The sequence below is a fragment of the Anomaloglossus baeobatrachus genome, chromosome 2 (genome assembly GCF_048569485.1).
Source record: "Anomaloglossus baeobatrachus isolate aAnoBae1 chromosome 2, aAnoBae1.hap1, whole genome shotgun sequence".
In the NCBI taxonomy this organism is placed as follows: Eukaryota; Metazoa; Chordata; class Amphibia; order Anura; family Aromobatidae; genus Anomaloglossus; species Anomaloglossus baeobatrachus.
In genome coordinates, this window is record NC_134354.1 from 34,722,760 (window position 1) to 34,750,139 (window position 27,380).

The 27,380-nt window shown below is 45.3% G+C and overlaps 1 protein-coding gene across 3 annotated transcripts in view; it reads left to right on the forward strand.

Annotated features, from left to right (window-relative positions):
* The window catches only part of KCNJ6 (potassium inwardly rectifying channel subfamily J member 6), a 307,706-nt gene that overhangs the window by 276,416 nt on the left and 3,910 nt on the right, over positions 1-27,380 (forward strand). The gene's annotated exons all lie outside the window — the stretch shown is intronic.

Here is a 27,380-nt window from a genome sequence, read left to right on the forward strand (position 1 = left end):
CCGTGGAACGGGTCACGGGTGCCTGCTGCACTCCCCGCGAACCCTGGGATCCCCCTTCTTCCTAAGAACCCAGGTCGAGCTTCCAGCTCCAGACCACGGGTCCCTTTCTGTGCAGTGTCTTGCGACATCTCTTAATGAGTCTGACCTAGCGCTTGCTGCGCCTGGAGCTAACTGATTGCTGTGTGAGATGGCTTCTCACTTCCCCTGCAGGTGCCTCGCCTCCGGGTTGCTGAACTAGTAGGCAAGAGGTCCCATACCTCATGATGACCACCCCTGGCACCTACCCTGGCCCAGTCCCAGTGACAGAGCTCCCGAGTTGTGTGTTAGATGTGTTGTGGTGGTTTACTGGCGATGACCTCATCCGTATCCGAGATGAATACTGCACCCCGGATGAGGTGCAGTACCCTGTGGCACCTGAAGCCGCAAGGGCGCCACACTTGTGCTTCCTAGTGCACACATTATGCTGTACATCCCTGTTCAGTGCTTTGATGTGGGCGCTAATAGAGCAAGAAGTGATGTGCACAGAAGACGGAGTGCACAGCGAAAACCCACCACCCACCAGGCGTGAACCTCCCACACCACCCAGTACATGCCAAAACCACAGGCCACATATTTTTGCATATATTTGTCTTAAAACGTCATCAAATTTTTACCAAAAAAATCTTGAAAGTAAATAGAAGCAAATAAATTAAATGGGTCAGAAATATTTGACTTTGTTCTATATTAAATGAGGAAAATAATCTAATATCACATGACTGTGAGAGACAAAAGTATATGTGACTCGCCCACCCCAGGTCTATGGGACACCCGGTGCCGGGGCGGACTAGTCCGGGGGTAGTCAGTGGTGGCGGGGCCCGACTCCGTGACCCTGGCGGGGTCAACTAATATTGCGACTGTGGGGATGATAATATATAATAAAGTTTGTAGGGTATTCGTGACGCCACCTGTGGTTTGCGGTTATTAAGCCGCCGCTGCTGTATGGGGCCTCCGGGGCTGGTGGAATGGCAGCTTGGATGGTCCTGCTCCCCACAGGTGGAGCGGTACCCCGGGGCAACCGTTGGTGCTTATAAGAGTCTATGAGGGTGTTGTAGATGGTGCAGTGCAGGCGAAATAATGGAGGCAACACCAGGGGATGCAGTTTCAAGATGTTTACTCACAGTTCCAGGGCTGCAGCACACTGGTGCCTTTGGACTGCTGGGACCCACTGTCAGGGACCTCCGCCGATCCCGGGTAGATCTGGGAATAAAAGCCGGTGCACCCCTCTGTTGTGTCTCTTCCCTCAGCTGTCTTCAAAGCCTTGACTTTTCTGGATAAACCTGTCTTGGCCTCCACTATAGGTTCTGGACAAGAAGGCTTGCCTAGCTGGTACTGTGCCCTCTTCCCAGGGGTTCTACAGTGGGATGTGGCCCTGGGCGCTTGCAACCACCCTGGGCCTCGGTGTTCACCTTTGGAAATGACTTCTCTTCCTCCAGTTTCTAGGGACCGTTCCCTGTATGCAGCTTGATCCCTCCACCCGATGGTCAGTGGAACAGGCCACAAGCTTGAAAGCCTTGCAGTGGCCCTGGAATCCTTTCTGTAGTTCTCTGCTGTGGTGTCACCTGGGCCTAGCTGGGCCCCAGGGTCTCCACCAGGAAGCGTAACTTTCTCTTGCTGTTTTACTCCTCACTCCTTCAGACTATCTGCCTCCTCTGCCTCCTGCAGACTTCTCACTCACTTCAACTCCAACCTCTATATGTCTAAACTTGACCTTCCTGTCTCTCCTCTACTCTCTGTTGGCTCCTCCCACCTCCCCAATTGCTAGACCCCACTCTATGGGAGAAGGGATGGGTCTTACGGCCCCCCCAGCATGCAGCATGGGGGGTTGCTGCCACTATCCCCGGTCCCTGTGTGTGCCTAACAATGGGTGTAGTGTAAATTTGCCTGTGAACCGGCGTTTACTCCTTTCTTTACCAGAATGGGACATCACACCTCTGGCTGAGGTGCAATGTCTCTGTGGCGACGGAAGCCTCAGGGGCGCCACATATGCAACTTTAGAATTAGCAGATAATTTGATGGTGAGATTAGAGTGGTGTCTTTGGGATGACAATCAGGTGGGAGTGGGTGACCTGTTTTATTTAAATAACCGGGATCTATCAAAGTCTGATCTTCACAAAACGTTTTGGAAGTGAATCATGGCCGGAACAAAGGAAATTTCTGAGGACCTCAGAAGGAGAGCTGTTGATGCTCACCAAGGTAGTAAAAGGTTAAAAATACATCTCTGAAGAGTTTGGACTGCACAAATCCGCAGTCAGATTGTGCCTAAGTGGAGGAAATTCAAGGTCATTATTACCATCCCAAGGATTAGTTAATAAAGATTTCTAAAAGAGCAACATGTATAATAGTCCTCAAGGTCACAAAGGAACCCAAGGTAACCTCTAAGCAACAAAAGGCCTCTCTCACATTAGCTAATGTTAAAAAGGCCACCATCAGGAGGACACTGAACAACAATGGTGTGCATGGCAGAATTGCAAGGAAAATGTCCCTGCTCCCCCCAAAAAAAAAACAAACACATTGCTGCACATCTACTCTTTACTAAAGACAAGCCAGAAGAGTGTAGGTACAATGTTTTGAGACTGGATGATTCCACAATAGAGTTTTTTGGTTTGAATGAGAAGCATTCTGTTTGGAGAAAAAAATACTACATTACTACAGCATGAACACCTCATACCAATATTATTAAACCATTCCTGTAGTATCATGGTTTGGGCCTGTCTTGCTACATCTGGCCCAGGATGGCCACCATTGTTGATGGTGGAATGACTGATGGTTGAATGCCTAAAACTATACAGAAGAGAGGACCCGGCAAATTAGAGCTGACACTTCTGGAGAAAGGGTCCTGCATAAAAGAGCTGACAATCTACAGAAGAGAGGACCCGGCACATAAAAGCTGACACTATGCAGGAGAGAGGACCCTCCACATAAGAGCTGACAGTATACAGGAGAGAGGACCCTGCACATAAGAGCTGACACTCTACAGGAGAGAGGACCCTGCACATAAGAGCTGACACTCTACAGGAGAGAGGACCCTGCACAGAAGAGCTGACACTACAGGAGAGAGGACCCTGCCCATAAGAGCTGACACTATACAGGAGAGAGGACCCTGCACATAAGAGCTGACCCTCTACAGGAGAGAGGACCCTGCACAAAAGAGCTGACACTCTACAGGAGGAGAGAGAACCCTGCACATAAGAGCTGACACTCTACAGGAGAGAGGACCCTGCACATAAGAGCTGATACTCTACAGGAGAGAGGACCCTGCACATAAGAGCTGACACTCTACAGGAGAGAGGACCCTGCACATAAGAGCTGACACTCTACAGGAGAGAGGACCCTGCACATAAGAGCTGACACTATACAGGAGAGAGGACCCTGCACATAAGAGCTGACACTCTACAGGAGAGAAGAACCTGCACATAAGAGCTGACACTGTACAGGAGAGAGGACCCTGCACATAAGAGCTGACACTCTACAGGAGAGAGGACTCTCTACATAAGAGCTGACACTCTACAGGAGAGAGGACCCTGCACATAAGAGCTGACACTCTACAGGAGAGAGGACCCTGCACATAAGAGCTGACACTCTACAGGAGAGAAGACCCTGCACATAAGAGCTGACACTCTACAGGAGAGAGGACCCTGCACATAGGAGCTGACACTCTACAGGAGAGAGGACCCTGCACATAAGAGCTGACACTTTACAGGAGAGAGAGGACCCTGCACATAAGAGCTGACACTCTACAGGAGAGAGGACCCTGCACATAAGAGCTGACACTCTACAGGAGAGAGGACCCTGCACATAAGAGCCGACATTTATTACAATATAGCTTTTGTTTTACTAAAACACATTAAGAAATAAAACGGATTCTGGTTGCCGGGGTCAATTTCCCAGACAGTTTTGAAAAAGAATAACTGTCATTGTTGCCCATAGCAACCAATCAGAGCACAAGTTAAATTTTTTAAACTTCTCTGGTAGAAGCTTTTGTCGGTTGCTAAGGGCAACAAATAGGGTGGGGTTTTTTAAATACATTTGTCCCAATATCTCCTATGCTGACCCATGTACGCTCCATAATAGTCTGTATTTATTTACCACCATTGAACTCATGGTGACTTCTAGAGAACTAGGCCCAATCCCTGGGAAAGGAAAGCCGCAGGCCTCCATCCCTCATGTAAAACCATAACCACTGCTCTCGTTACTTTTCCCTGGAGCCCCCAAGATATTGATTTTCCTGCGGCTCGTGGAACAGTTGTACAGATCGGCACAGATGAAGTGATAACATATTGCGGACACTGAATCATTAGACGCCGTGTCCCGACGATGGAAGACATTTTTATGATGATTTATGATAACTCATCAGGGAGGGAAAGAGCTCGGAAACCTCGATTATAGCTGCAGTGAATGGAAATATTCAAGATCTCTGCTTGATGGTATTGGAAATTATTCATGCTAACTAACAGAGGCAGAAAAGTCATCCAGATCAGGTCTATATTGATCCTGTATTTGTAGAACTGGTGATTAATTCCCTACAGATTACAGCTGATAATTAGTTTATGTCCTATTTGTCCCCAGTAGAAAAAGAAGGATTGGTGATAACTCATCTTGGAACAGGGATATAAGTGACCCATCGAGCATAAAATGTTCCCGTTCCTTCCTTAAGGCCCCAGGCATCAGTATGTTATCACCTATCCTTAGAATAGATGATAACTTGTTTTCACTGGACAACCCCTTTAAATATACAGTTAGGTCCAGAAATATTTGGACAGTGACACAATTTTCACGAGTTGGGCTCTGCATGCCACCACATTGGATTTGAAATGAAACCTCTACAACAGAATTCAAGTGCAGATTGTAACGTTTAATTTGAAGGTTTGAACAAAAATATCTGATAGAAATTGTAGGAATTGTACACATTTCTTTACAAACACTCCACATTTTAGGAGGTCAAAAGTAATTGGACAAATAATCCAAACCCAAACAAAATATTTGTATTTTCAATATTTTGTTGCGAATCCTTTGGAGGCAATCACTGCCTTAAGTCTGGAACCCATGGACATCACCAAACGCTGGGTTTCTGCCTTCTTAATGCTTTGCCAGGCCTTTACAGCCGCAGCCTTCAGGTCTTGCTTGTTTGTGGGTCTTTCCGTCTTAAATCTGGATTTGAGCAAGTGAAATGCATGCTCAATTGGGTTAAGATCTGGTGATTGACTTGGCCATTGCAGAATGTTCCACTTTTTTGCACTCATGAACTCCTGGGTAGCTTTGGCTGTATGTTTGGGGTCATTGTCCATCTGTACTATGAAGCGCCGTCCGATCAACTTTGCGGCATTTGGCTGAATCTGGGCTGAAAGTATATCCCGGTACACTTCAGAATTCATCCGGCTACTCTTGTCTGCTGTTATGTCATCAATAAACACAAGTGACCCAGTGCCATTGAAAGCCATGCATGCCCATGCCATCACGTTGCCTCCACCATGTTTTACAGAGGATGTGGTGTGCCTTGGATCATGTGCCGTTCCCTTTCTTCTCCAAACTTTTTTCTTCCCATCATTCTGGTACAGGTTGATCTTTGTCTCATCTGTCCATAGAATACTTTTCCAGAACTGAGCTGGCTTCATGAGGTGTTTTTCAGCAAATTTAACTCTGGCCTGTCTATTTTTGGAATTGATGAATGGTTTGCATCTAGATGTGAACCCTTTGTATTTACTTTCATGGAGTCTTCTCTTTACAGTTGACTTAGAGACAGATACACCTACTTCACTGAGAGTGTTCTGGACTTCAGTTGATGTTGTGAACGGGTTCTTCTTCACCAAAGAAAGTATGCGGCGATCATCCACCACTGTTGTCATCCGTGGACGCCCAGGCCTTTTTGAGTTCCCAAGCTCACCAGTCAATTCCTTTTTTCTCAGAATGTACCCGACTGTTGATTTTGCTACTCCAAGCATGTCTGCTATCTCTCTGATGGATTTTTTCTTTTTTTTCAGCCTCAGGATGTTCAGCTTCACCTCAATTGAGAGTTCCTTAGACCGCATGTTGTCTGGTCACAGCAACAGCTTCCAAATGCAAAACCACACACCTGTAATCAACCCCAGACCTTTTAACTACTTCATTGATTACAGGTTAACGAGGGAGACGCCTTCAGAGTTAATTGCAGCCCTTAGAGTCCCTTGTCCAATTACTTTTGGTCCCTTGAAAAAGAGGAGGCTATGCATTACAGAGCTATGATTCCTAAACCCTTTCTCCGATTTGGATGTGAAAACTCTCATATTGCAGCTGGGAGTGTGCACTTTCAGCCCATATTATATATAGAATTGTATTGCTGAACATGTTTTTGTAAACAGCTAAACTAACAAAACTTGTGTCACTGTCCAAATATTTCTGGACCTAACTGTATCTAATGAGTCAGCTTGAAGACGGCCTTCGTTGTTAAAGGGGTTGCCCCAGGGGTGGGATTCAAATTTTTAACAACAGGTTCTCTGTAAACCCTGCCTATTTGAAAACCACACCCATTCTGTAACCACACCCATTTTGTTAGCCACACCCATTTTCACGCAGTTTCCTCAACCAAAAATTACAAGTAATTTAAAGTAAAATCTCCTTCCACTCCTATACCGTCACTCTCCTGTCCAGCACCAGTTGTTCCAGTCATATTGTATTAAATGGTTTTTCTACAGTTTTTAAAAATTATTACTAAAGGAGCCCTGCTAAAATTGGAATGGACGACCTTCCCCATACAGATCTCATCCCATGTGGCTCCTTTGCCCCTACAGATCTCATCCCTTTTGGCCTCTTTCCCCTGCAGATCCCATCCCATCATGGCCTCTTTCCCCCTGCAGATCCCATCCCATTATGGCCTCTTTCCCCAGCAGATCTCATTCCATGTGCTCCTTTTCCCTTGCAGATCCTGTCCCTTATGGCTCCTTTTCCCGTATAGATCCCATCTTATGTGGCCCCTCTCCCCATATAGCTCCCATCTTATGTGGCCCCTCTCCCCATATAGCTCTCCCACCTTATGTGGCCCCTCTCCCCATATGGCTCCCATCTTATGTGGCCTCTCCCCATATAGCTCCCATCTTATGTGGCCTCTCCCCATATAGCTCCCATCTTATGTGGCCTCTCCCATCTTATGTGGCCCCTCTCCCCATATAGCGCTCCCATCTTATGTGGCCTCTCCCCATATAGCCACATATAGCAGCCATCTTATGCGGATCCTCTCCCTGCATCTTCAGCTCACTGAACGCTTACCTGCTGCAAGCACCGGCAGCTTCTCCTCTGTCTTCCGTCCTCCTCCGCGGCTCGTCTCTGCACGCTGACAGACGGCAGTAGGAGGAGCTACCTCCTCACACTGCCGTGACCTCTGTAGCGTCAACGCGTCGCTTCACGCCGGGTCAGGAAGCAGACAGGCTCCACTGTACCCGGAAGTGCGGCGCGGAGGTATGGGGATTCATTTGTGTCAGTGTCTTAAAGAAACTATGGGGAGATAAGGTATGCACACCAGTGACTATGTAAGGGGAATACATGAAATAGCAGAAACTAGCTTGTGTCATACGCATAAATAGCCTGGGTCTCAGCTTCCCAAACACGGTAAGTTTTTTAACTGCATGAGAGGACACACACAAGCTAGGGACCCCAACGTAGAGAAATACTTTGGCGTAGTGTTGGGGCTCTATTGCATTGATCAATTCAGTAGCTAAATTTCTCTTGATTCATATATTCATGGCAGTAATGCAGATTCCATTTTTCACATTTTCACTCTTACATATAGCTATTGGATTTTTCAAGTCAGTATTCACACAGCAGTTTCTGCTATTCCATGTATTCCCCTTACCTTATCTCCCCATAGTGATGGTTTTTTTAGGTTTTTGCACCCAGTTCAGACTTACAATGGTGTTCCAGACGTTATTCCTTATTTGTTAGTGTCTTAAAGAGACACTGCGGGTCGCCGCAGCTGTTTCTTGCCGGTCTGGGAACCGGCTGCTATTTTATTTCAAATCTGTTTTATTATTAAGTTTATAAATCAAGCATACATCTTGAACATTTATAAAGATTATAAAACATAAACAGTGATCTCTCAGTTTCGGAATGACAAAAATAACATCACATTGTAGATTTCATTGGAACTCTATAAGCTATCCTTATGCTAACACTCCATGACAAACCATACACTAGAAATCAGAGTTCCAGCTAAACATGTGTTCCTGATAATTGACAAGACCACTCTCAGCATAAAACAATCCCCTTTTAAGTTATTGAATAAACATTTAAGAAAAAGTAGAAAACTAGAAGAAAAAAAAAAAAAAAAAAGGAACAGATATAAGCTTAGAAAAGAAGGAATCAAATAGAGTGAAGAAAGTAGGGTAAAGAGGGTGTGGGGGAAAAAAGTGTGTGGGGAGAGGGGAAGACAAGGTATGTCACCATTTCTCATCCCAAATAACCTGCCAGACTCACCGTGAACTCAGGAGACTCCATGAACGTAATCCACGGTCCCCACACTGTGATAAATTTTTCCATTTTTCCGTGAGCCCATTAAGTTCAGCTGTGAGTTCCTCCATTCTCTGGAGGTTTGCCATCTCCTCTACCCAGTCAGCTAACGTGGGGCATCTAGTCTGTTTCCAGTATCTGGGAATAATTATACGGGCTGCCGCCAAACAAAATCGCAGCAGGTCCCTCTTTTGTGACTTGAATGAACCTGGGAGGATAGAGAGGAGGGCCACCTGGGGAGATCTCTCCACCTCACCCCCACTCATCTTTTTATACAGAGAAAACACTGAGTCCCAGAATGGTTGCAATTTAGCACAGCTCCACCATATATGTAACATAGACCCTTTTTCTGTACCACATCTCCAGCACATGTCGGACACTGAGGGAAAGATAGCATGCAATTTGGTCGGGTATTGGTACCACCTTGTGAGAATTTTATAGTTTTTCTCTTGGGCGGCACAAGCCAGAGAAAGTTTGTGGGTCCACAGAAACGCCCTGCTCCATCTGTCCTCCGAAATGTCCTCTCCCAGTTCCTCTCCCCATCTATAGACAAATTTGGGTTTGTCCGACATGTCTCTCTGGTTCAGCATTTTATAAATAAGAGAGATGACATGCCCAGGTGACGAACCCTGCAAGAACAATTTCTCAAATGGAGTAGGGGGGGTCCTCAACTTCCTCTCCCTGTCCTGGTTGGATAGAAACGATTTCAGCTGCATATATTCTATCCAGGAAACCTCTCTCCCTGTGGCCCGTAGAGATGCATAAGGGGGCAGGGTATTTCCCTGGAGCACATGAAAAAAACGAGTTTCCTCCACCCGAGCATATCCCAGAAATTTATTGGAATGAAGCCCCGGAGGGAACTCCTGGTTGCCAAAGAGGGGGGTAAGTGGACCCCTCCCCTGTGAGAGAGAACCCCTCTTAACCTCACCGTCCCACGTCCCCATCACTGTCCAAATAAACTCCATTCCCTTCTCTATCTGTGACCTACTCTCCTTTCCCATCCATGAGAGGAAGTGCAAAGAGACTCCCAATCCGTCCTGTTCGATCGCGACCCATTGTTTCGAGTTCCTATGGAAGTGCCAATCCATTATCCTTGTTAGAATAGTTGCCCTGTAGTATAACTGGAAATTTGGGAGCCCTGCCCCGCCATTATTTTTGTGTCTGGTAAGAGTTTTTATGCTTGTCCGAGGTCTCCCATTCCCCCAAACGAACCTTGACAATGCCGTCCGAATTTTGGAAAAGTAACTCCCCGGCAGCTGAATAGGTACCGTTTGGAACAAGAAAAGAAACCTAGGAAGAACATCCATTTTAATAGCGTTGATACGCCCAAACCACGATAGTCTTTTTTTGTCGTACTTCTTTAAATCCCTAATTGTCCTCTCTAACAGGGGTAGAAAATTATGATGCATAATTTTTGTTGGATCCCGAGGTACAACTACCCCCAGATATTTTATAGCTGACGGTTGCCACTTAAAGGGAAAATTTTGGGTTGTACGGGCTAGATCTTCCGCCGACAGGGTCACATTCATAGCCTCTGATTTAGAGAAGTTCACTTTAAAATTACTTAAGTTACCAAACTCCTCGAACTCTTTGAGCAAAGACGGGAAGGATATGTGTGGCTGGGAAATAAACATGAGAAGGTCATCAGCAAATAAAGCTAACTTGCGATTCCCTCCCCCGGCCTCTATCCCATGGATACTAGCATTATTTCTTATGGCGACCGCGAGATGCTCCATGACAATGACGTAGAGCAGAGGTGACAATGGACATCCTTGCCTTGTTCCATTGTGGACCTGAAACGATGACGACAGAAACCCATCCGTCCTAACTTTTGCTGAGGGTCTCGAATAAAGGGACGCAATCCTATCTAAAAATTTTTTGCCCAAACCCACCTGCTTTAGAGCGGCCATCATGAAATTCCAACTGACCCGGTCAAAGGCCTTCTCCGCATCCACTGAGAGTAAACACATGGGAAGAGAATGAGCCCTCGACCGGGTCATCAGGAGGAACAGTTTGTTGGTATTGTCACGCGCCTCCCGACCTTGTACGAACCCCACTTGATCTGTGTGTATTATCCCGGGCAAGGAAGGAGCAAGTCTGTTGGCTAAGGCTTTGGAAAAAAGTTTTAGGTCTAGATTGATCAGTGAAATGGGTCTGTAATTTGTAACTAACATGTGATCCTTCCCCGGTTTGGGGATAACACATATATGGGCTTCGAGAGATTGCGCCACCCATTGGGAATTTTCTGAGATGGAATTACATACTTTAGTCAAGAACGGGGATAGCTGAGTTTGGAATATTTTATAAAATTTAGGGGTGAACCCATCTGGACCCGGACTTTTGCCTGAGGGAGATTCTTTAATGATAGATGCCACTTCTGCTTCTGTAAAGTCCGTCTCTAAATTTTCAACCTCAGCGCTGGGTATAACCGGCTGCTATTTTAACAACTGGTTCGCCAGAACCGGTCAGAACCGGCTGAATCCCACCCCTGGGTTACCCACTATTAGGACAAAGATGTTACGTTCATAAGGACAGACCTAGGGTCAGCTTTCTCATTTACCATCTGGACCATGCACTTTAAATGTAGTTTTTTCCTTCTGGCACATTAAGATGCAGCAGCAGACTTGCTCAGCTGTCAGCACTTAATCACTGCCGTCCGGGATATAAGCCCTCTGCTTCCTGGGTACTGTGCTGGTTATTCTAACCAGTTAGGAGCTAGCCGGGGGCAGAGAGGTCATGGTGCAAGTTGAATGTCTTTGTTCTACCTCCTTTCTTTTATTATTTCTCACTTGTATTTCCTTGATTGTTCCTAGTGTAGGTTTTTGGTGTGTATGAGGTTGTTTGTTACCCTCGTATGTTCGTAGGTTGTTGGGCTCCGTCCGGGTCTATACCCTGGGTGGTGGGAACACAGTTGTTAGGGCCTGGACAAGAGAAAGGGACATGCTGGAGGCTCGACCCTGACTACCACTAAGTCTACCTTCAGGATAAGGGACAGCTCAGGGTCTCATAGGGTCAGCCTAGGAACCCTGTACCTTTCTATTCCCCCGTTTCTACAAAAGCCTTCTGATTTCACATGTTTCCCCCAGGTAAAATAATAAAGCCTCTGCTCACTTCCTGTACATACGCCGTTCCACCGGTGTCAGGGTGTGACGTTATTTGAGCCCCGCATCCAATAAGCACCTACTTCCTTCTCCCCCCGCCTTGGGACCAAACAAGTTAATCAACAGGAAGTCAGCACTGCGGCTAAACTCATTTCCTGTTGATTGCTCGTTTTGTCCGAAGGCGGGGAGAAGGAAACCGATACTGATTGGATGCGGGGGTCACATGACGTCACAACCCCACGTGACCTTCTTCATCATGAGCCGAGGCACCGCTGGAATGGCGCCGGTACGGGAGGTGAGTATAGGCTTTATTATTTTACCTGGTGGAAACAAGTGGAATCAAAAGAGGTTGTCCTAGTAGTGGACAATCTCTTTAATACAATAGATGAATTTAAAGGGATGGGATCACTGATGTTACAACCCCATACACCTGTAGTGATGCAAAAGCATGTGTCCTATTTTGATGAACATTATGCGTGCTCATTCCCTACTGACTTTGCGTGCATTTTGACATTTTGTAACGTCATCAGCATCAACCATTCTTGATGTTGAACACCCTCTGATTATAGCGCAGACAGGGAAGTAATGCAGTACAGCTTGGGTGATTGCATTTACACTTTATTTCCCGATCTTTTGGTAACTTGAGGGGGATGGAAAGCTTTTAGGCCGTGTCTCTTGAATCAGAGTTGGAGAATTATCACACTTCTCTGTGCAAGCTACAAAAGCCTTGAAAATGTATGTCACCAGATGGTTGTTGCCATTCACAGAGGAAGGGGGGGCTTCATGATCCTAGTTATTGGGCTATATAGCTAATATGGTCGAAAAGACATATGCTCGACATGTCTCTCCAAGAAGATTATTCTGTTTCGTAAAATAGCATCCTCTGTCACAGAACAGTCTTTTGTCACGCACAATTAAAGCGGCTTATTCTGTGTGAAAAAAAATTCTATTCTACAAAAATTCCATAAGTATTTTCTGTGCCCGAAAACATAATTTTTGCTGCTAAATAGTGCGTGAATAAAAAAAAACTATACTGTGTAACTGTCACGGGGTATGTAATGACGGGACAGGTGACCGTAGGCTAGCCCTTAGACTAGAGACCCTCCCCTGTCCCTTATCTCAGAGGTAGGTTTGATGGTAACCAGGTCCGAGTCCCCAGCCTTACCCTAACTCCTGTCCGAGCCCTGATCTTACTCCCCCTCCCCCACACCCACACCCTTGGGGACGGAAAACACAAAGACAAAACCCCACAAATGACATGGACAATGGAGAAAGGAAACTTGTACACACAGCACTAAAAACACACAGGAGAGACAATATGTGTCCTGGGAAACAACAAAAAAAAAGGGGGAAGTAATGCACAATAGGGGAATGCTCGCACCACTCAGAAGCGCAACACGGATGACTAGAAACAGGAAAATCACCAAGACCGGGCTTTCTGGAGCTAAAGGTGAAGCTATCATCAGCAAGGAAGCCATGCTTTAAATAGAAAGGAGACAGCTACACGAGGAAATTAGCAACCTGAGCTCTTAGGTCCTGCTCACCAGTCTGCAGGAATGAACTCCTGCAGAGCTGTAGACCAGTGAACCTGAACCAGCCGACGCTCGGCTCTTCCTGGACAATACAGAAACCTCAGGTTGCATGTCAGACTCCGTGGTGTGAACAGTCCAACTTCGCCATGCCAGCAAGTGTTTGCAAAGCCGAACATCGCATGACAGTAACGTCACATTTTCTGATGCTTATTATGACTTTATCAAACACAAAATGTCCTACGGTATTTGTGTGCCTCCCCCGAGCCAGCAGCCTGCCGCTGCTCGGGTCCGGACCTTCCGGTGGGTGGCTAGAGGGTCTCCGGACCCTGGGGATCCCGCGAACACTCCGAATGAAAAGGGTCGGGGGGTGGTGGACGTATATGTACAGGCTGGGCCGTACTAGGTTCGTGAGGCCACCCACGGTATGTGGTGATATTGGACACCACCGCTGCAGTTACGGGGCACCCGGGGGATATGTTGTGCAGCAAGTTGTTAACTCCTCCGTGGGCAGGGATGGTGGCCCCGGGACCCGTTGGGGATGGTGGTGCAGGGAGATGGGCGACCGCAGGGTGCTGGTGTACTCACTATTAAGAAAACACAGGAGTCTCTGGTAAACCAAGGTGATGGTGGTCGGTGCCCGCAGCCGGCTGGTGGTCTCTGTCTTTCTCCTGCACCTTTTTTAGAACGGTGGACTGCCTGTGCTTGCAACTTCAGGAGTCCGCTCCCAGCTGGATGTGGCCTAAGGAGCCCTTGCCCACAGACGCTGGCCCATGGGATCTCTGAGCCCTGGCGATGGCATGTTATCCCCCTCGGTGGGCTGTTGCCTTCAATCGGGACTTTGGGTGGGACAGGACCTCTAGTCCTGGCCTCAATCAGTTAATTAACTAGTTCCAGTCGCTTCTGGACCTAGCTTCATGGTCTGAGTACCCCCCTGTGTGCTCCAGTTTCCGAGTCGGTTCCCCAGGTCGGTACCGGCAGGCTACAACCCTGTCCCGGTCCACCTCGGTTCCACCGAGCCGTTTTCCCGGCTCCTGCAGACGGAAACCGCCGTCTGCCTCCTAGCCAATGGTACCAGGGCTCCTGTCAGTTTTCCTTCAGGCCTGAGACACAGGCCTGACCTCCTCTCTCCTTGAACTCTACAACTGATCTGCCTTTTTACTTTCCCTGCCCCAGGCTGTCTAAAACTCCTAGGTGGGCGTCTTCCAACCGCCTGTTTCCAACCCCTGGTGTGTCTATCAAGGCCTTGGGGGTGACTAGGGTTTTAAGGGTTGGCTAATGTCACCTGTGAGGGAAGGGTGTTTTGTGGGCCCTATTTGTGACTACCTGGCCCGGCCAAGGCGTCACATTTGGCTCTAAATTCATTGAGTGTCATGGCGATATCAAACGCTGTTCAGGCTACAGACTTTCTCTGGTGCTTCTGAGTTGCACAGACAGGCTTAGGCATCGACCAGCTGTGTGCTCATTAGTGATCGGACTAGCAGGAGTTAATTTCTGCTAACCTGCTGTTTAAATTTTGGATCATATGTTGTGGTTTTGGGGGAGACCTATCACAGGTACTACCCACTTTTTTAAGAGGAATCTGTCTTCCCATGCCGACTATAGCTTTTGCTAACCTGGTTTGTGTGCTGTTGTGTTCCAGTTGCTGGTGATTTATTGCATGCTGCACGGTGTGCTCTGGAAACCCTCTCGTCATCTGGTTATTTGCTCCCTGCACTTTATTTCCTCTTTATCACGTCTTGTCTTTTATCTCCTTGTGTGCTAGCTGTGTAATAGAGTTTTGATTTCCCAGTTTGTCCTTATCTGTGGATTCAATCACTACTGTCCTGTCCTGTCCCGACCCTCCCCTGGGGTTGGGGAGGGGGAGTATTAGTTCAAGGTTATCCAGGAGCAGGGCAAGGAAGGCGGCCCAGACATTTTCACCATCAGAAGTATCTCTGGGATCAGGGATAGCTAGGGCCCCTTAGCCCCTGTTATCCCCTCACACCTCGTGACACAAAATGACGTTTTTTCGCTGTGAATATAGTCACCAGAGGTGCAGTTTAGGTTTGTCACAAAGAGTAATGTGTTGTGAATGTTAAGTGGATCACTGTAATTTTTGTGCCAGAGAATGATAATATTAGATTTATGTTTAAAGTTTATTTTGCGCTATTTGTACTTTTATATTTTTGTGCTGTTTCAATGCTCTGTGGACAAATTACACCCCGTTTTTTTGTTTTTCTTTTCAGTTGTATGCAGTGTTTTATTTCTGGTTTTCTCAGACTTTGGAGATGTGCCAAATTATGGGACAGGACAGGTCTTTTTTGACTTTCCATCACATTTCTTGTAAGTTCGTATCGCAAATGGGGAAGAGGGGAATTGGACCGATTTACACCTGCTCTTCTCCCTCTTTGGGCCATATACTACCCATCCATTGGCTCTAGTGTTGTTGATGTAAGTCACCACTGCATATCCCAATTTAATCAATAGATCATTTTGGGTGAAGCATCCTCCAGATTTAACAGAAAATTACATCTTGGTCTAAGATGGCCGTCATATATCAGTAAATACTGTGAACATTTTAATCCCGGAGTTGCGCTCTACCGTCAAATCACGAAAACATTTTTTTCCAGCTCAACAAATTAGTTTTGGAGAAGTTATGTAACCTGTGCAGCTACAATTTACTGCCTCCAAGTTATTACATGGGAGCTGCAAAGTTTCATTTCAGCGCACTGGCTTTTTCTTCGGCTCCCCTGCCCGCATGATTCCACCAAATGTTGGGGGCTTTTTTTTAAGGTTGCACAAGGACCGTTCGCCTCTAGTTCAGAATCCATAGGTCATAGGCAGAACAGACTTCATTTTTTACATTTCCTTGTACTGTCACTCCTGTCTCTTTGCTTTATGAGACTAGTAACAGATTCAGGACTTAAGAGTCATTTCCATGCTAGACTCTCAATATTAAATTGATTTCCTTTCCTTTGGCAGTCGTAGGGTTAATGTCAGTTTGCTTTCCAGCAGTTTCTGAATCCTGGTCAGGGGATTTCGGTTTGGGACCACTCCCAGTCCCGTTATATACCCTCTGCTACCAGCGGAGGGCACAGGTTATTCTCTTTACTATTTGGATACCTCATCTGGAGGTGGAAGGAGCTACTGAAACCCTCTGTTGAAGTTTCTGTAGTCTTGGTGCTGACTGCAGCAGTCTGGTGTGGTGTTTTCCCCCTGTCTGTCTTCCATCCCTGGTGTGTTGTTTTAGTGCAGCGGTGGGGCTAGTGTCCCTTACCTGTCCACTCACTAGCCAGGACTATTGCAGGGTCACTCAAGGCTTCAGGTTCCTGCTCGGCGACAGGTGAGGAACCTGTATAGACACTGGCTAGGAGTGCAGGGTACAGTGGCAGGTAAGTGGTGGAGGTGTCCATCTTCCTCCTCACTAGTCCTAGGGCCCTCCGCTGTTAAAGTGTCCCCGGTGTACCCCTTGTATGTCTTGGTAAAACACCTGTCTGTTTTATGTTTAACCTCATGCCGAACCTTCCCTAAGAACATGCCATGACAGGTACCTTCTATATGTTGTACTGCCTCAATATATTGGTCAAATAGTAAGAAATGTTACCATTTAATGCTGAAATAATACTGATATGTATTGACCATATAACAGCTCCATACATAAAGCCATCTAATAACCGTGCCACACAAGGCCCGATTCATCATGTCACTTTTCTCTTTTTTTGTCTTGTCTTTGTTGATTTTGTTTGCGCCAAATTCTTCAAAGTGGTTTCTATTTTTTAAACTATTTTTATATTTGCTTCTAAAGCCTTTTAGTGTATGCTCCACTAAAATGGTGCAACGTTTAAGCCAAAAAGAGTCAGACATACATAAAATCACTCCGGGGGGGGAGGAGAGTACACAATACAATTTATAACATTTAAAAAAGTTGCAATTGTTGAGTAGGCCGAAAGATATTTAAAAACCTAAAACTCAGCCCATAGTGACAACAGACATTAAATAAACAGGCAAATACATATAAAATAGACTTTAACTCCTTCTCGACCTAGGACATAATGCTACGTCCTAAATCATGAAGGGATGATCACTGCTGCAGTGAGCTGGTGGTGATCCCTGCACATATCTGCTGATTTGAACAGCAGACATGTGTGGCTCACAGGCGCGAGTGGATCTGTGATCCACCCATGCCTGTTTACCCCTTAAATCATGCTGTCAAAATCTGACAGCGCAATTTAACGTGCCGTAGCAGGGAAAGCGCCTTTCCCCGCTACCATTGGAGGCCCCGTGATGTGATCACGGTGAGCTGATGGTTGCCATCTTAGCACAGGATCATGTGATGACCCCTGTCACTATCATGGCGTAGTTCCTGTTACAGCCAACAGAGCAGCAGCTGTAACCGGAGAGCAGCATTTACCCTGATCAGAGCTGTTCTGCTCTGATCAGGAGAAATGAATCAGCGATCAGACTGCTGATCCTTATAATCCCCTAGAGGGACTAGTAAAATGAAAAAAAGTAAAAAAAAAAGTTTTAAAAACAAAGTTCAAATTACCTCCATTCGCCCCAATGAAAATTAAAGGGTTAAAAACATAAAAAATATACACATATTTGGTATCACTGTCTTCAGAAATGCCCGATCTATCAAAGTATAAAATCAGTTAAACTGATTGGTAAACCGTGTAGCGGCAAAAAAATTCTAAACGCCAAAATTAAGTTTTTTGGTTGTTGCAAATCTTGTGGAAAATGGAATGACAGGCGATCGAAACGTAGCATTTGCGCAAATATTGTACTATTAAAAACGTCAGCACGAGACACAAACAATAAGCCATCATTGATCCATAGATCCTGAAAACTGAGAACACTACGGGTCACAGAAAATGGCACATGGACAAGCTTCAGAATTTGTTTAACCCCTTAGATAAAAGTAAACCTACACATGTTTGGTGTCTACGAACTCGTACCGAACTGACGCATCACAGCGATACATCAGTTTTACCATATAGTGAACACAGTGAATGAAATACCCCCAAAACAATCAAGCAATCGCACTTTTTTGTTCAATTTTTCCGCAATTGGAATTTTTTTGCCATTTTCCAGTACACTATATGGTAAAATTTATGGTTTCATTTAAAAGTGAAACTCGACCCGCAAAAAACAAGCCCTCACATGGCAAGAGCGACAGAAAATTAAAAAAAGCTATGGCTCTCGGAAGAAAGGGAGCAAAAAAACCCCCGAAAAACGGAAAATCGCCTGGGGGTGAATGGGTTAAAAAAAAGCACAAGTTAAAATAAGGCTCAAATGTAAAGAATCAAGCCCTTCATGTCTATATAATACTGACTTAGAAACCATAAAACAATTGGAAGTGGTTGGAGGCCTTGGCGTCGCTTAGCCTTAGGCAGGTACTGTTAAGAAGAGGTAATTCTAAATATATAAAGCACAATGTGGAGGTGCGAGGCCCAAATATTCCTGATGGAACAGATAAAAGTTGATGCTATTTTGGATCTGCTTCTATTTTTTGCTGTGATTTCTAGATATTAGAAAGTGACATACCCGAGGACGTGAAGCTGCTGTTCACCAGGACACTTGACATTTATTTTATAGTATCGCCAAAGGCTTTTTTTTGGAGATACTCACAGCCGCAACAGATACTGCGATGTCATAAAAATATAGGCTGTTCTATAGAAAGACTATAGAAAGTAATGGTGAAGTCGGCAGTGGTATCACACGTGGCAGCAAGTCAGCGATAACAGAAGAATTATAGCTAATTAGCCGTGTACGGTGACCATGCCCGGACTAGTAATCTGCCCAACCGGGCAACTTCCTGGTGGGCTGCTTCAAACTGGACCACTTGTTTCATGACTGTTGATGTGTTAGGTACAATGGTTGCTTGGTGCTTGTTTAGTGTTTTCTGTAAACTAGCCCTAACTGCTTCTTTTAGCTTTGATTCTTATTGTTTACTAGATGGTGGTCTGATTCTAACGCATCGGGTATTCTAGAATTTATTGTGTAGTTAATGTATGGTTTTTGACTAATAATGGAAGGAGGACACAATATATTTTGAAGAAGTGGATATGGGGGAGTTGAGGACAGCAAATCGGCTGGTGTGGTTTGTGTGCCAGGGCTGCTTCTTCATCCCGGTCCAACTTTGATGGTAGCTCCTGTACGTATCACACTAGGTGCGGGGAAGTACCAAGCGAAAAGGAAGGGAAACCCTGTATCTAGGGAAGGGGAAGATGGTGACCCCTGACCAAACCTACCGCTCGTCCCTCACCATCCTAGATAGGTCCTGCACCTATGCGCCAAGTTGGATACCTGACCCTAGGTATCCCTAGTGCTGGACACTAAATAGGGAATGGATGGGATGAGATCTTCATCAACCCCACTAAATACTATAGAAGACACAAGGAGGACACACAAGGGAAAAATGCGTGAACTACCAATCCACAGATGACTCGGGTAGAAGATCAGCAAAGTTTTCAACAACGATACCACAGAGGAGTACAAGCCACCTGCTTGCACCTAGGCCATGAATGAACTGAATAATATCACCAGCACCGTCCAAGGAAGGAAGGAGTATTTCAACAACAAGAGAATACTGATGATCAACCGCTGGGAAGAAGGTGAGCTCCTGCTGAGTCCAAAAGGGAGAGAGATGAATGCAGCAGTAAAGCTACCTATACCAATGAATATCGACAGCAGGAACAATAGAAAGTCAGGGAGCATTTTGCGGAGCCAAACGCTGTGACCTTCTATGGCCAGAAACCACATGGCTGTCTGTCACCCGTGACAGTATGTGTCAGGTTTTCTTCTGAAAGTAAATGAATGTTTCAACTGTTGGAGTATCGAGAGACTATTCCTTCAATGTGAGCCCTCCAATAACTAGAGTAAAGTATAAACATTGCTGATTGATTTAGTCGGGTTTTCTTCCACAAACAGAGCCAAATTTTTCTCTGGGTTGTGTCTGGTTTTGCAGCTCGGCTCCATTGAGGTGAATGGGACCGATCTTACAATGTTACACACAACCTGAGGACACGTGTGGTCCTGTTCCCTTAAGAAGTTTTTCTAATCCTTCCTAACTAATTTAAAGAGGACCAACCACTAGGATTTTGCAATATGAAGTAAAGGCAGTGCCATACAGGCAGTAAGATGCTGATTGCAGGCATACCTGTTGTAGAAACATCTGATGCATGGCTGCAGAAATATTTTTACTCAAAGTTGAAGACATGCACTGCACTTTGATTGATGGGTGTGTCAGGGGTGGGCCTTTGTTGGTTGGGTCCTCGCTCTAAAGTTTTCCTCCAGCTTCCTCTATGATCTGCTCCCTTTACTTGAATATTATGCTGCCATTGCTGTTGGCAGCGCATGCATATTAACACAGTAATTCTATCTTCATTAAAATGGCGCTGCAGTCCGCGCATGCACGAACCGCGATCTCAGCCGTCATTTTATTGAAGACACTGCAGTGAAGACAATGAGAGGCATCGACACGTGTGCAGTTTCTTTTTTTTACATCTGCGCACGCACCCCTGCCGCTCATAGTCTTCACTGCAGTAATTTTAATAATATTGCGGTTTGCGCATGCGCAGACTGCGGCACTATTTTAATGAATAGAGAATTACTGTGTTAACAGCAATGGCGGCACGATATTAAAATAAGAAAAGTGGGCAAGCCATAGGATACTGGAGGAGCACTTTACAGTGAGGACCCGACCCACAAAGGCCGCTCCCGTTGCACACGTCAATGAAAGTGCAGTGCTTTAATGCAACTTTGATTAAAGATATTTCTGCAACCAAGCATCGGATCTTTCTATAACAGATATGCCTGGATTCAGAATCTTAGTGCCTCTATGGCGCTGTCTTTAGTTCATACTGAAAAATCCTGGTGGTTGGTTCCCTTTAAGTCTGGTCATTAAACTCCAACCTGATGCATTTTTTCAGTGATTGTCTTCGTCTTAATGGAAAGAGTATAAATAAACACGTGTGTGATGTTACCATCCACTAAACTCCTGAACAAGTTCCGTTTCGCAGTTGGCCTCGCTTCGGATCGATTTGTTATCAGAATTGTAAATTTTCCTAATAAGCCATCACAGGAGCAGATGGATCGGAGCTGTAATAGCATATGTGCTTATTATATTAAACCGAGAAGATTAATGCTTTGTGCTAACTCGCCCGTAGGCAGCGCCTGAATAAAAATGACTTTTCTGCATCCTGAGAACAGGAGGAATCAGGGAATGTATTGATCTCCATAGAAAATTATAAGGTATAAAAGACGTCAGAACTTTCCAATGTGCAGACACGATAATCATTAATGACGGCCATCATCCATCTGATGTGACCGAGAGTGGTACGATATTTCGTTTTGTGATCCAGACATTTTCATACAACTCCCACTTTGCATGAATATATTTAATCAATGACAGGCTTGACGTTATCGACCACCGGTGGTAGCGTGAAGAAGAGAAAGAGCTCCCAAAGTTCCATGGAGGCTCCTCAGACTCTCGGAGGCCAAAAGGTGTCCTCCTGGTCTCTGTGGGAACATTAGATATCCCATGACTTCAACATATACCCACAGGAGTGCCCCCTCTATTCCCTGCTTGTGTTATAGTTTATTATGGTATCCACTGGTGGGAGTGCAATCCTTTATTGCCTCTTCCGTTGGACACCATCAAAAAAGGGTATTGACTAGGGATGAGCAGACCTGTGAAAGTTCGGGTTCTCTGGATTTGTCCAGACTTTAGTTAAAAGTTAGTTCGGACCTGGACTTGACCCCGGACCCTGAACCCCAAATAAGTCAATAAGGACCCATACTTTGGTGCTGTAAAATGGCTGTAAAAAGGCTGCAAAACGATTCAAAATGGGAGTAAGAGCTGGACAATTGTCCTGCAAACAAATGTGAATAGGGAATAAATTAAAAAGAAATGATGTGGGATCACCCCTATATTTCATAACTAACGGGGCTAAAGCAGACAGCTGGGGGCTGGTATTATCAGGCTAGAAAGGACCATGGTTATTTGGCCCTTCCCAATCTAAAAATAGCAGCCCCCAGCCATCCCATAAGTGACACAACCATTCTAGTATGCTCGCTCTTCCCGATTGCCCTGCACCACTAGGGGGCTAAAAAAGAAAACAAAATGGGGGTAAGAGCAGGACAAATGTTATATAAACAAATGTGAATAGGGAATAAATTAAAAAGAAAGGACGTGGGGTCACCCCTATATTTGATAACCAGCAGAGGTAAAACAGACAGCTGGGGGCTGGTATTATCAGGCTAGAAAAGCCCACGGTTATTTGGCCTTTCCCAGTCTAAAATAGCAGCCCCAAGCCATCCCAGAAGTGGTGCACCCATTCTAGTATACTCTTCCCTATTGCCCTGCCCTACTAGGGGGGTAAAAAAAAAAACAAAATGGGAGTAAGAGCAGGACAATTGTCCCGCAAACAAATGTGAATAGGGAATAAATGAAAAAGAAATTATTTGGGGTCACCGCTATATTTGATAACCAGCAGAGGTAAAGCAGACAGCTGGGGGCTGTTATTATCAGGCTGGGAGGCCCATGGTTATTTGGCCCTTCCCAGTCTAAAATAGCAGCCCCCAGCTGCCAAAGAGCTGGTGCATCCAGTAGATTGCCCTGCTCTACTAGGGGACTGAAAAAGAAAACAAAATGTTGGTAAGAGCAGCACAATTGCCCTACAAACAAATTTGGATAAGGAAATGGCATAAAATAACAGAGAATAAAAAATAAAATAATCTTATACCAGCAGTTATGTCATAAGTGATCTAGGGTAGTGGAGGAGTTAATGGTATTGTCTCTAGTGGTCTAGATTAGTGGAAGAATTAACGGTAACATCACTGATGGTCCGGGTAGTGGATTAGTTAATGTACAAGTCAATAGTCGTCAAGGGCAATGAAAAGATTAATGGTAAATCCATTGTGGTCTATGGGAATTGAAGAGATTAAGGGTAACAATGTCACTGGTAGTCTAGGGTAGTGAAGGGATTATTGGTAATGTCCCTGGTAGTCTAGAGGAATAAATAGTAAAGTCCCTAGTGATTTATGGTAATGAAGAGATTAATGGTAATATCCCTGGAGGTCTAGGTAATGGTATCGTTACTGCTGGTCTTCGATAATGAAGAGATCGATGGTGCTGTCCCTGGTGGTCTAGGAATGTGTTCTGAGGTTACCACGTCCAGCTTCCACATCCTCCACATATCATACAGGTGAGTGGATAGTGGACAGTGGAGGGTGGGCAGGAAGAGAAGGGTGACCTGGACAATTGCCCCTTGAAAATCAGTCCTACCTTGGAGAGACCGTAAAAAGATGGGGGTGTCTAAGTCATACAATGTATTTGGGCCCCTTCTCTTTTTAGTTCACCACTGATTAGCGGTTTTTGATATTGCTGGAGGAGAACAGAACAATACTGATTTGGGCTTTGCGGCAGCGCTGAGTGATCAGATGGCAGGTCTGTGGGAGGTAAGACAAGCTGTTTGTCCGTGGGTTTCGTCTCAGCGTTTCGCAGCGCTCTAGCTTTACGCTCACTGTACAGAATCAGCTCCAAAATGGGTTTTTTTCACAAGATTTTACAAATGGAACAGGTTTCACTAAAGCAGCGAAAGGAAACTGACTGCAGCTTTCTGGCTGGTACCAACCTAATACTGTGAGAGCCAGATCCTGTGCAGAACGGGATAATAATGTAGACGAGAGCGATGCGGGACCCCTCCACTGAGGACAAAGCTAATCTGCGCCAGGATTTATCTCGGAGTTGAAAAAAAATTAGCCTAACAAAAAAGTATTTATTATACAATTGGTAAAACTTCCTCGGTGCTCCAGTGCTCGCCGCCGGTCTTTACTTTCCTGCAGTCATGACATCACGTACATCCATGTGACCACTGCAGCCATCACTGGCCTCAGCAGCTATGCTTATAACTTCAGGCTTGTCATGGGTGACAGACAGTCATGTGGTTCCTGGCAATAGAAGGTCACAGCGTCAGGCTGCACAAAATGCTCTCTGCCTTTCTATTGTTCCTGCTGTCACTATTCATTGTACTAAGTAGCTTTCCATCTCTTCCCCTTTAGGACCAAGTGGAGCTCTCCTTCCATCCAGCTAATGATTATCAGTATTCTCCTTGTGCTTAAATACTCCCATTATCCCTGGACTTGTGCTGGTGATATTATTCAGTTCATTCTTGCTCTGATTTCAAGCAGGTGGCTTGTACTCCTCTGTGGTATCATTGCTGTAACTTTGCTGAACTCCTACCTGAGTCATCTAATGATAAGTAGTTCATGCTTTCCCCCTGTGTGTCCTCCTTGTGTCTTCTACAGTGTTTAGTGGGGTTGAAGAAGAGCTCATCCCATCTGTTCCTTATTTAGGGTCCAGCTCTAGAGACACCTAGGGTCAGGTATCCGGCTTAGCACATAGGTGAGGAACCTATCTAGGGTGGTGAGGGACCAGAGGTAGGTTTGGTCAGGGGTCACCAGCTTCCTCTTACCTAGACATAGGGTTTCCCTTCCCTTTCACCGTTTTCTTGGTACTTATCTGTTCCTAGCGAGACAAGGCTAATGATTGGCTACAACGGTCTTGTCTATAACATCATCATTGCAGGTGAGTAAACCGAGACCGGCAGGAACCACAAGAGCAGCAGGGGAATTCTGCTTTTACCCTTCACCTCTGCTCTTCCATCCTCCTGCTTGTGCAGGAAACTGGGGTCCAAGAAGACAGACCCCCAATGAGTATAAATTGACCATCACTGGATAGAATTGGTGGGCTTTGTATTAGGAAGCCTGATCCACTGGCAGCATGTATCAGACACTGGCTGTATGATGTCAGCCAGATATGTTTTCAATCCCCACAATGCCGAACACTCAAAAAACAAACCTTAAAAGCCACCAGAGACCGAGTCACATTGGAGACTAGTCTGCTTCTCCCCACCCTGTGCCCTTAAGTGTCAGGTCTCTCTCTGACTATTTGTATCGGGATCCTGTATATAGAGGTGCTATCAGTCATTATACAAGACCAGGAGGAAGAGGTGAGCTGTGACATCACCTATTGTAAATGGTGGATCCTGTGTTATATACTGTACAGTTATTTTACAGAAGGAGGAGGAGGTAAGCTGTGACATTACCTGTTGTGAATGATGGATCTTGTGTTTTATATTATATATATATATACTAGCTGTAGTACCCGACGTTGCCCGGGATAGTAACTGTTTCTCTGTCTCTCTCCCAGTCTCTGTCTTTCCAGGGCTGTCTCTGTCTGTGTGTGTCTGTCTGTCTGTCTGTCTCTCTCTATCCATCTCACCACCGACATCATATTACCTCACGCATAAGCTTCTTATACTAACAGTTTATTTTGTTCCTATAGCAAGCACTGACAGTTGCTATTTATAGCCTGTAGCTCCCACCTCCATTCAGTTTCATAGAGGCAGGATTTTTGGAGAGTAAGTGTAAAGCGCGGGGTTAAATTTTCCCGCCCTAAACATAGTCTATGACGTTCCCTGAGTCACATGGAGTGTCTGTATAAATTTCGTGATTGTAAATGCGACGGTGCAGATTCGTTTAGCGGACATACATACACACATACACCCAGTTTTATAATATATATATATATATATAGATATATATATATATAGATATACACTACAGACCAAACGTTTGGACACACCTTCTCATTCAAAGAGTTTTCTTTATTTTCATAACTCTGAAAATTGTCGATTCACATTGAAGGCATCAAAACTATGAATTAACACATGTGGAATGAAATACTTAACAAAAAAGTGTGAGGCAAATTAAAATATGTCTTATATTCTAGGGTCTTCAAAGTAGCCGCCTTTTGCTTTGATTACAGCTTTGCACACGCTTGGCATTCTCTTGATGATCTTCAAGAGGTAGTCACCGGAAATGGTCTTCCAACAGTCTTGAAGGAGTTCCCAGAGATGCTTAGCACTTGTTGGCCCTTTTGCCTTCACTCTGCGGTCCAGCTCACCCCAAACCATCTCGATTGGGTTCAGATCTGGTGACTGTGGAGGCCAGGTCATCTGGCGTAGCACCCCATCACTCTCCTTCTTAGTCAGATAGCCCTTACACTGCCTGGAGGTTTGTTTGCAGGTCATTGTCCTGTTGAAAAATAAATGATGGTCCAACTAAACGCAAACCGGATGGAATAGCATGCCGCTGCAAGATGCTGTGGTAGCCATGCTGGTTCAGTATGCCTTCAATTTTGAATAAATCCCCAACAGTGTCACAGCAAAGCACCCCCACACCATCACACCTCCTCCTCCATGCTTCACAGTGGGAACCAGCCATGCTTCACAGTGGGAACCAGCCAGTCCATCCGTTCACCTTTTCTGCGTCACACAAAGACACGGTGGTTGGATCCAAAGATCTCAAATTTGGACTCATCAGACCAAAGCACAGATTTTTACTGGTCTAATGTCCATTCCTTGTGTTCTTTAGCCCAAACAAGTCTCTTCTGCTTGTTGCCTGTCCTTAGCAGTGGTTTCCTAGCAGCTATTTTACCATGAAGGCTGCTGCACAAAGTCTCCTCTTAACAGTTGTTCTAGAGATGTGTCTGCTGCTAGAACTCTGTGTGGCATTGACCTGGTCTCTAATCTGAGCTGCTGTTAACCTGCGATTTCTGAGGCTGGTGACTCGGATAAACTTATCCTCTGCAGCAGAGGTGACTCTTGGTCTTCCTTTCCTGGGGCGGTCCTCATGTGAGCCAGTTTCTTTGTAGCGTTTGATGGTTTTTGCCACTGCACTTGGGGACACGTTCAAAGTTTTCCAATTTTTCTGACTGACTGACCTTCATTTCTTAAAGTAATGATGGCCACTCGTTTTTCTTTACTTAGCTGCTTTTTTCTTGCCATAATACAAATTCTAACAGTCTATTCAGTAGGACTATCAGCTATGTATCCACCAGACTTCTGCACAACACAACTGATGGTCCCAACCCCATTTATAAGGCAAGAAATCCCACTTATTAAACCTGACAGGGCACACCTGTGATGTGAAAACCATTTCCGTTGACTACCTCTTGAGGCTCATCAAGGGAATGCCAAGAGTGTGCAAAGCAGTAATCAAAGCAAAAGGCGGCTACTGTGAAGAACCTAGAATATAAGACATATTTTCAGTTGTTTCACACCTTTTTTGTTAAGTATTTCATTCCACAAGTGTTAATTCATAGTTTTGATGCCTTCAATGTGAATCTACAATTTACAGAGTCCTGAAAATAAAGAAAACTCTTTGAATGAGAAGGTGTGTCCAAACT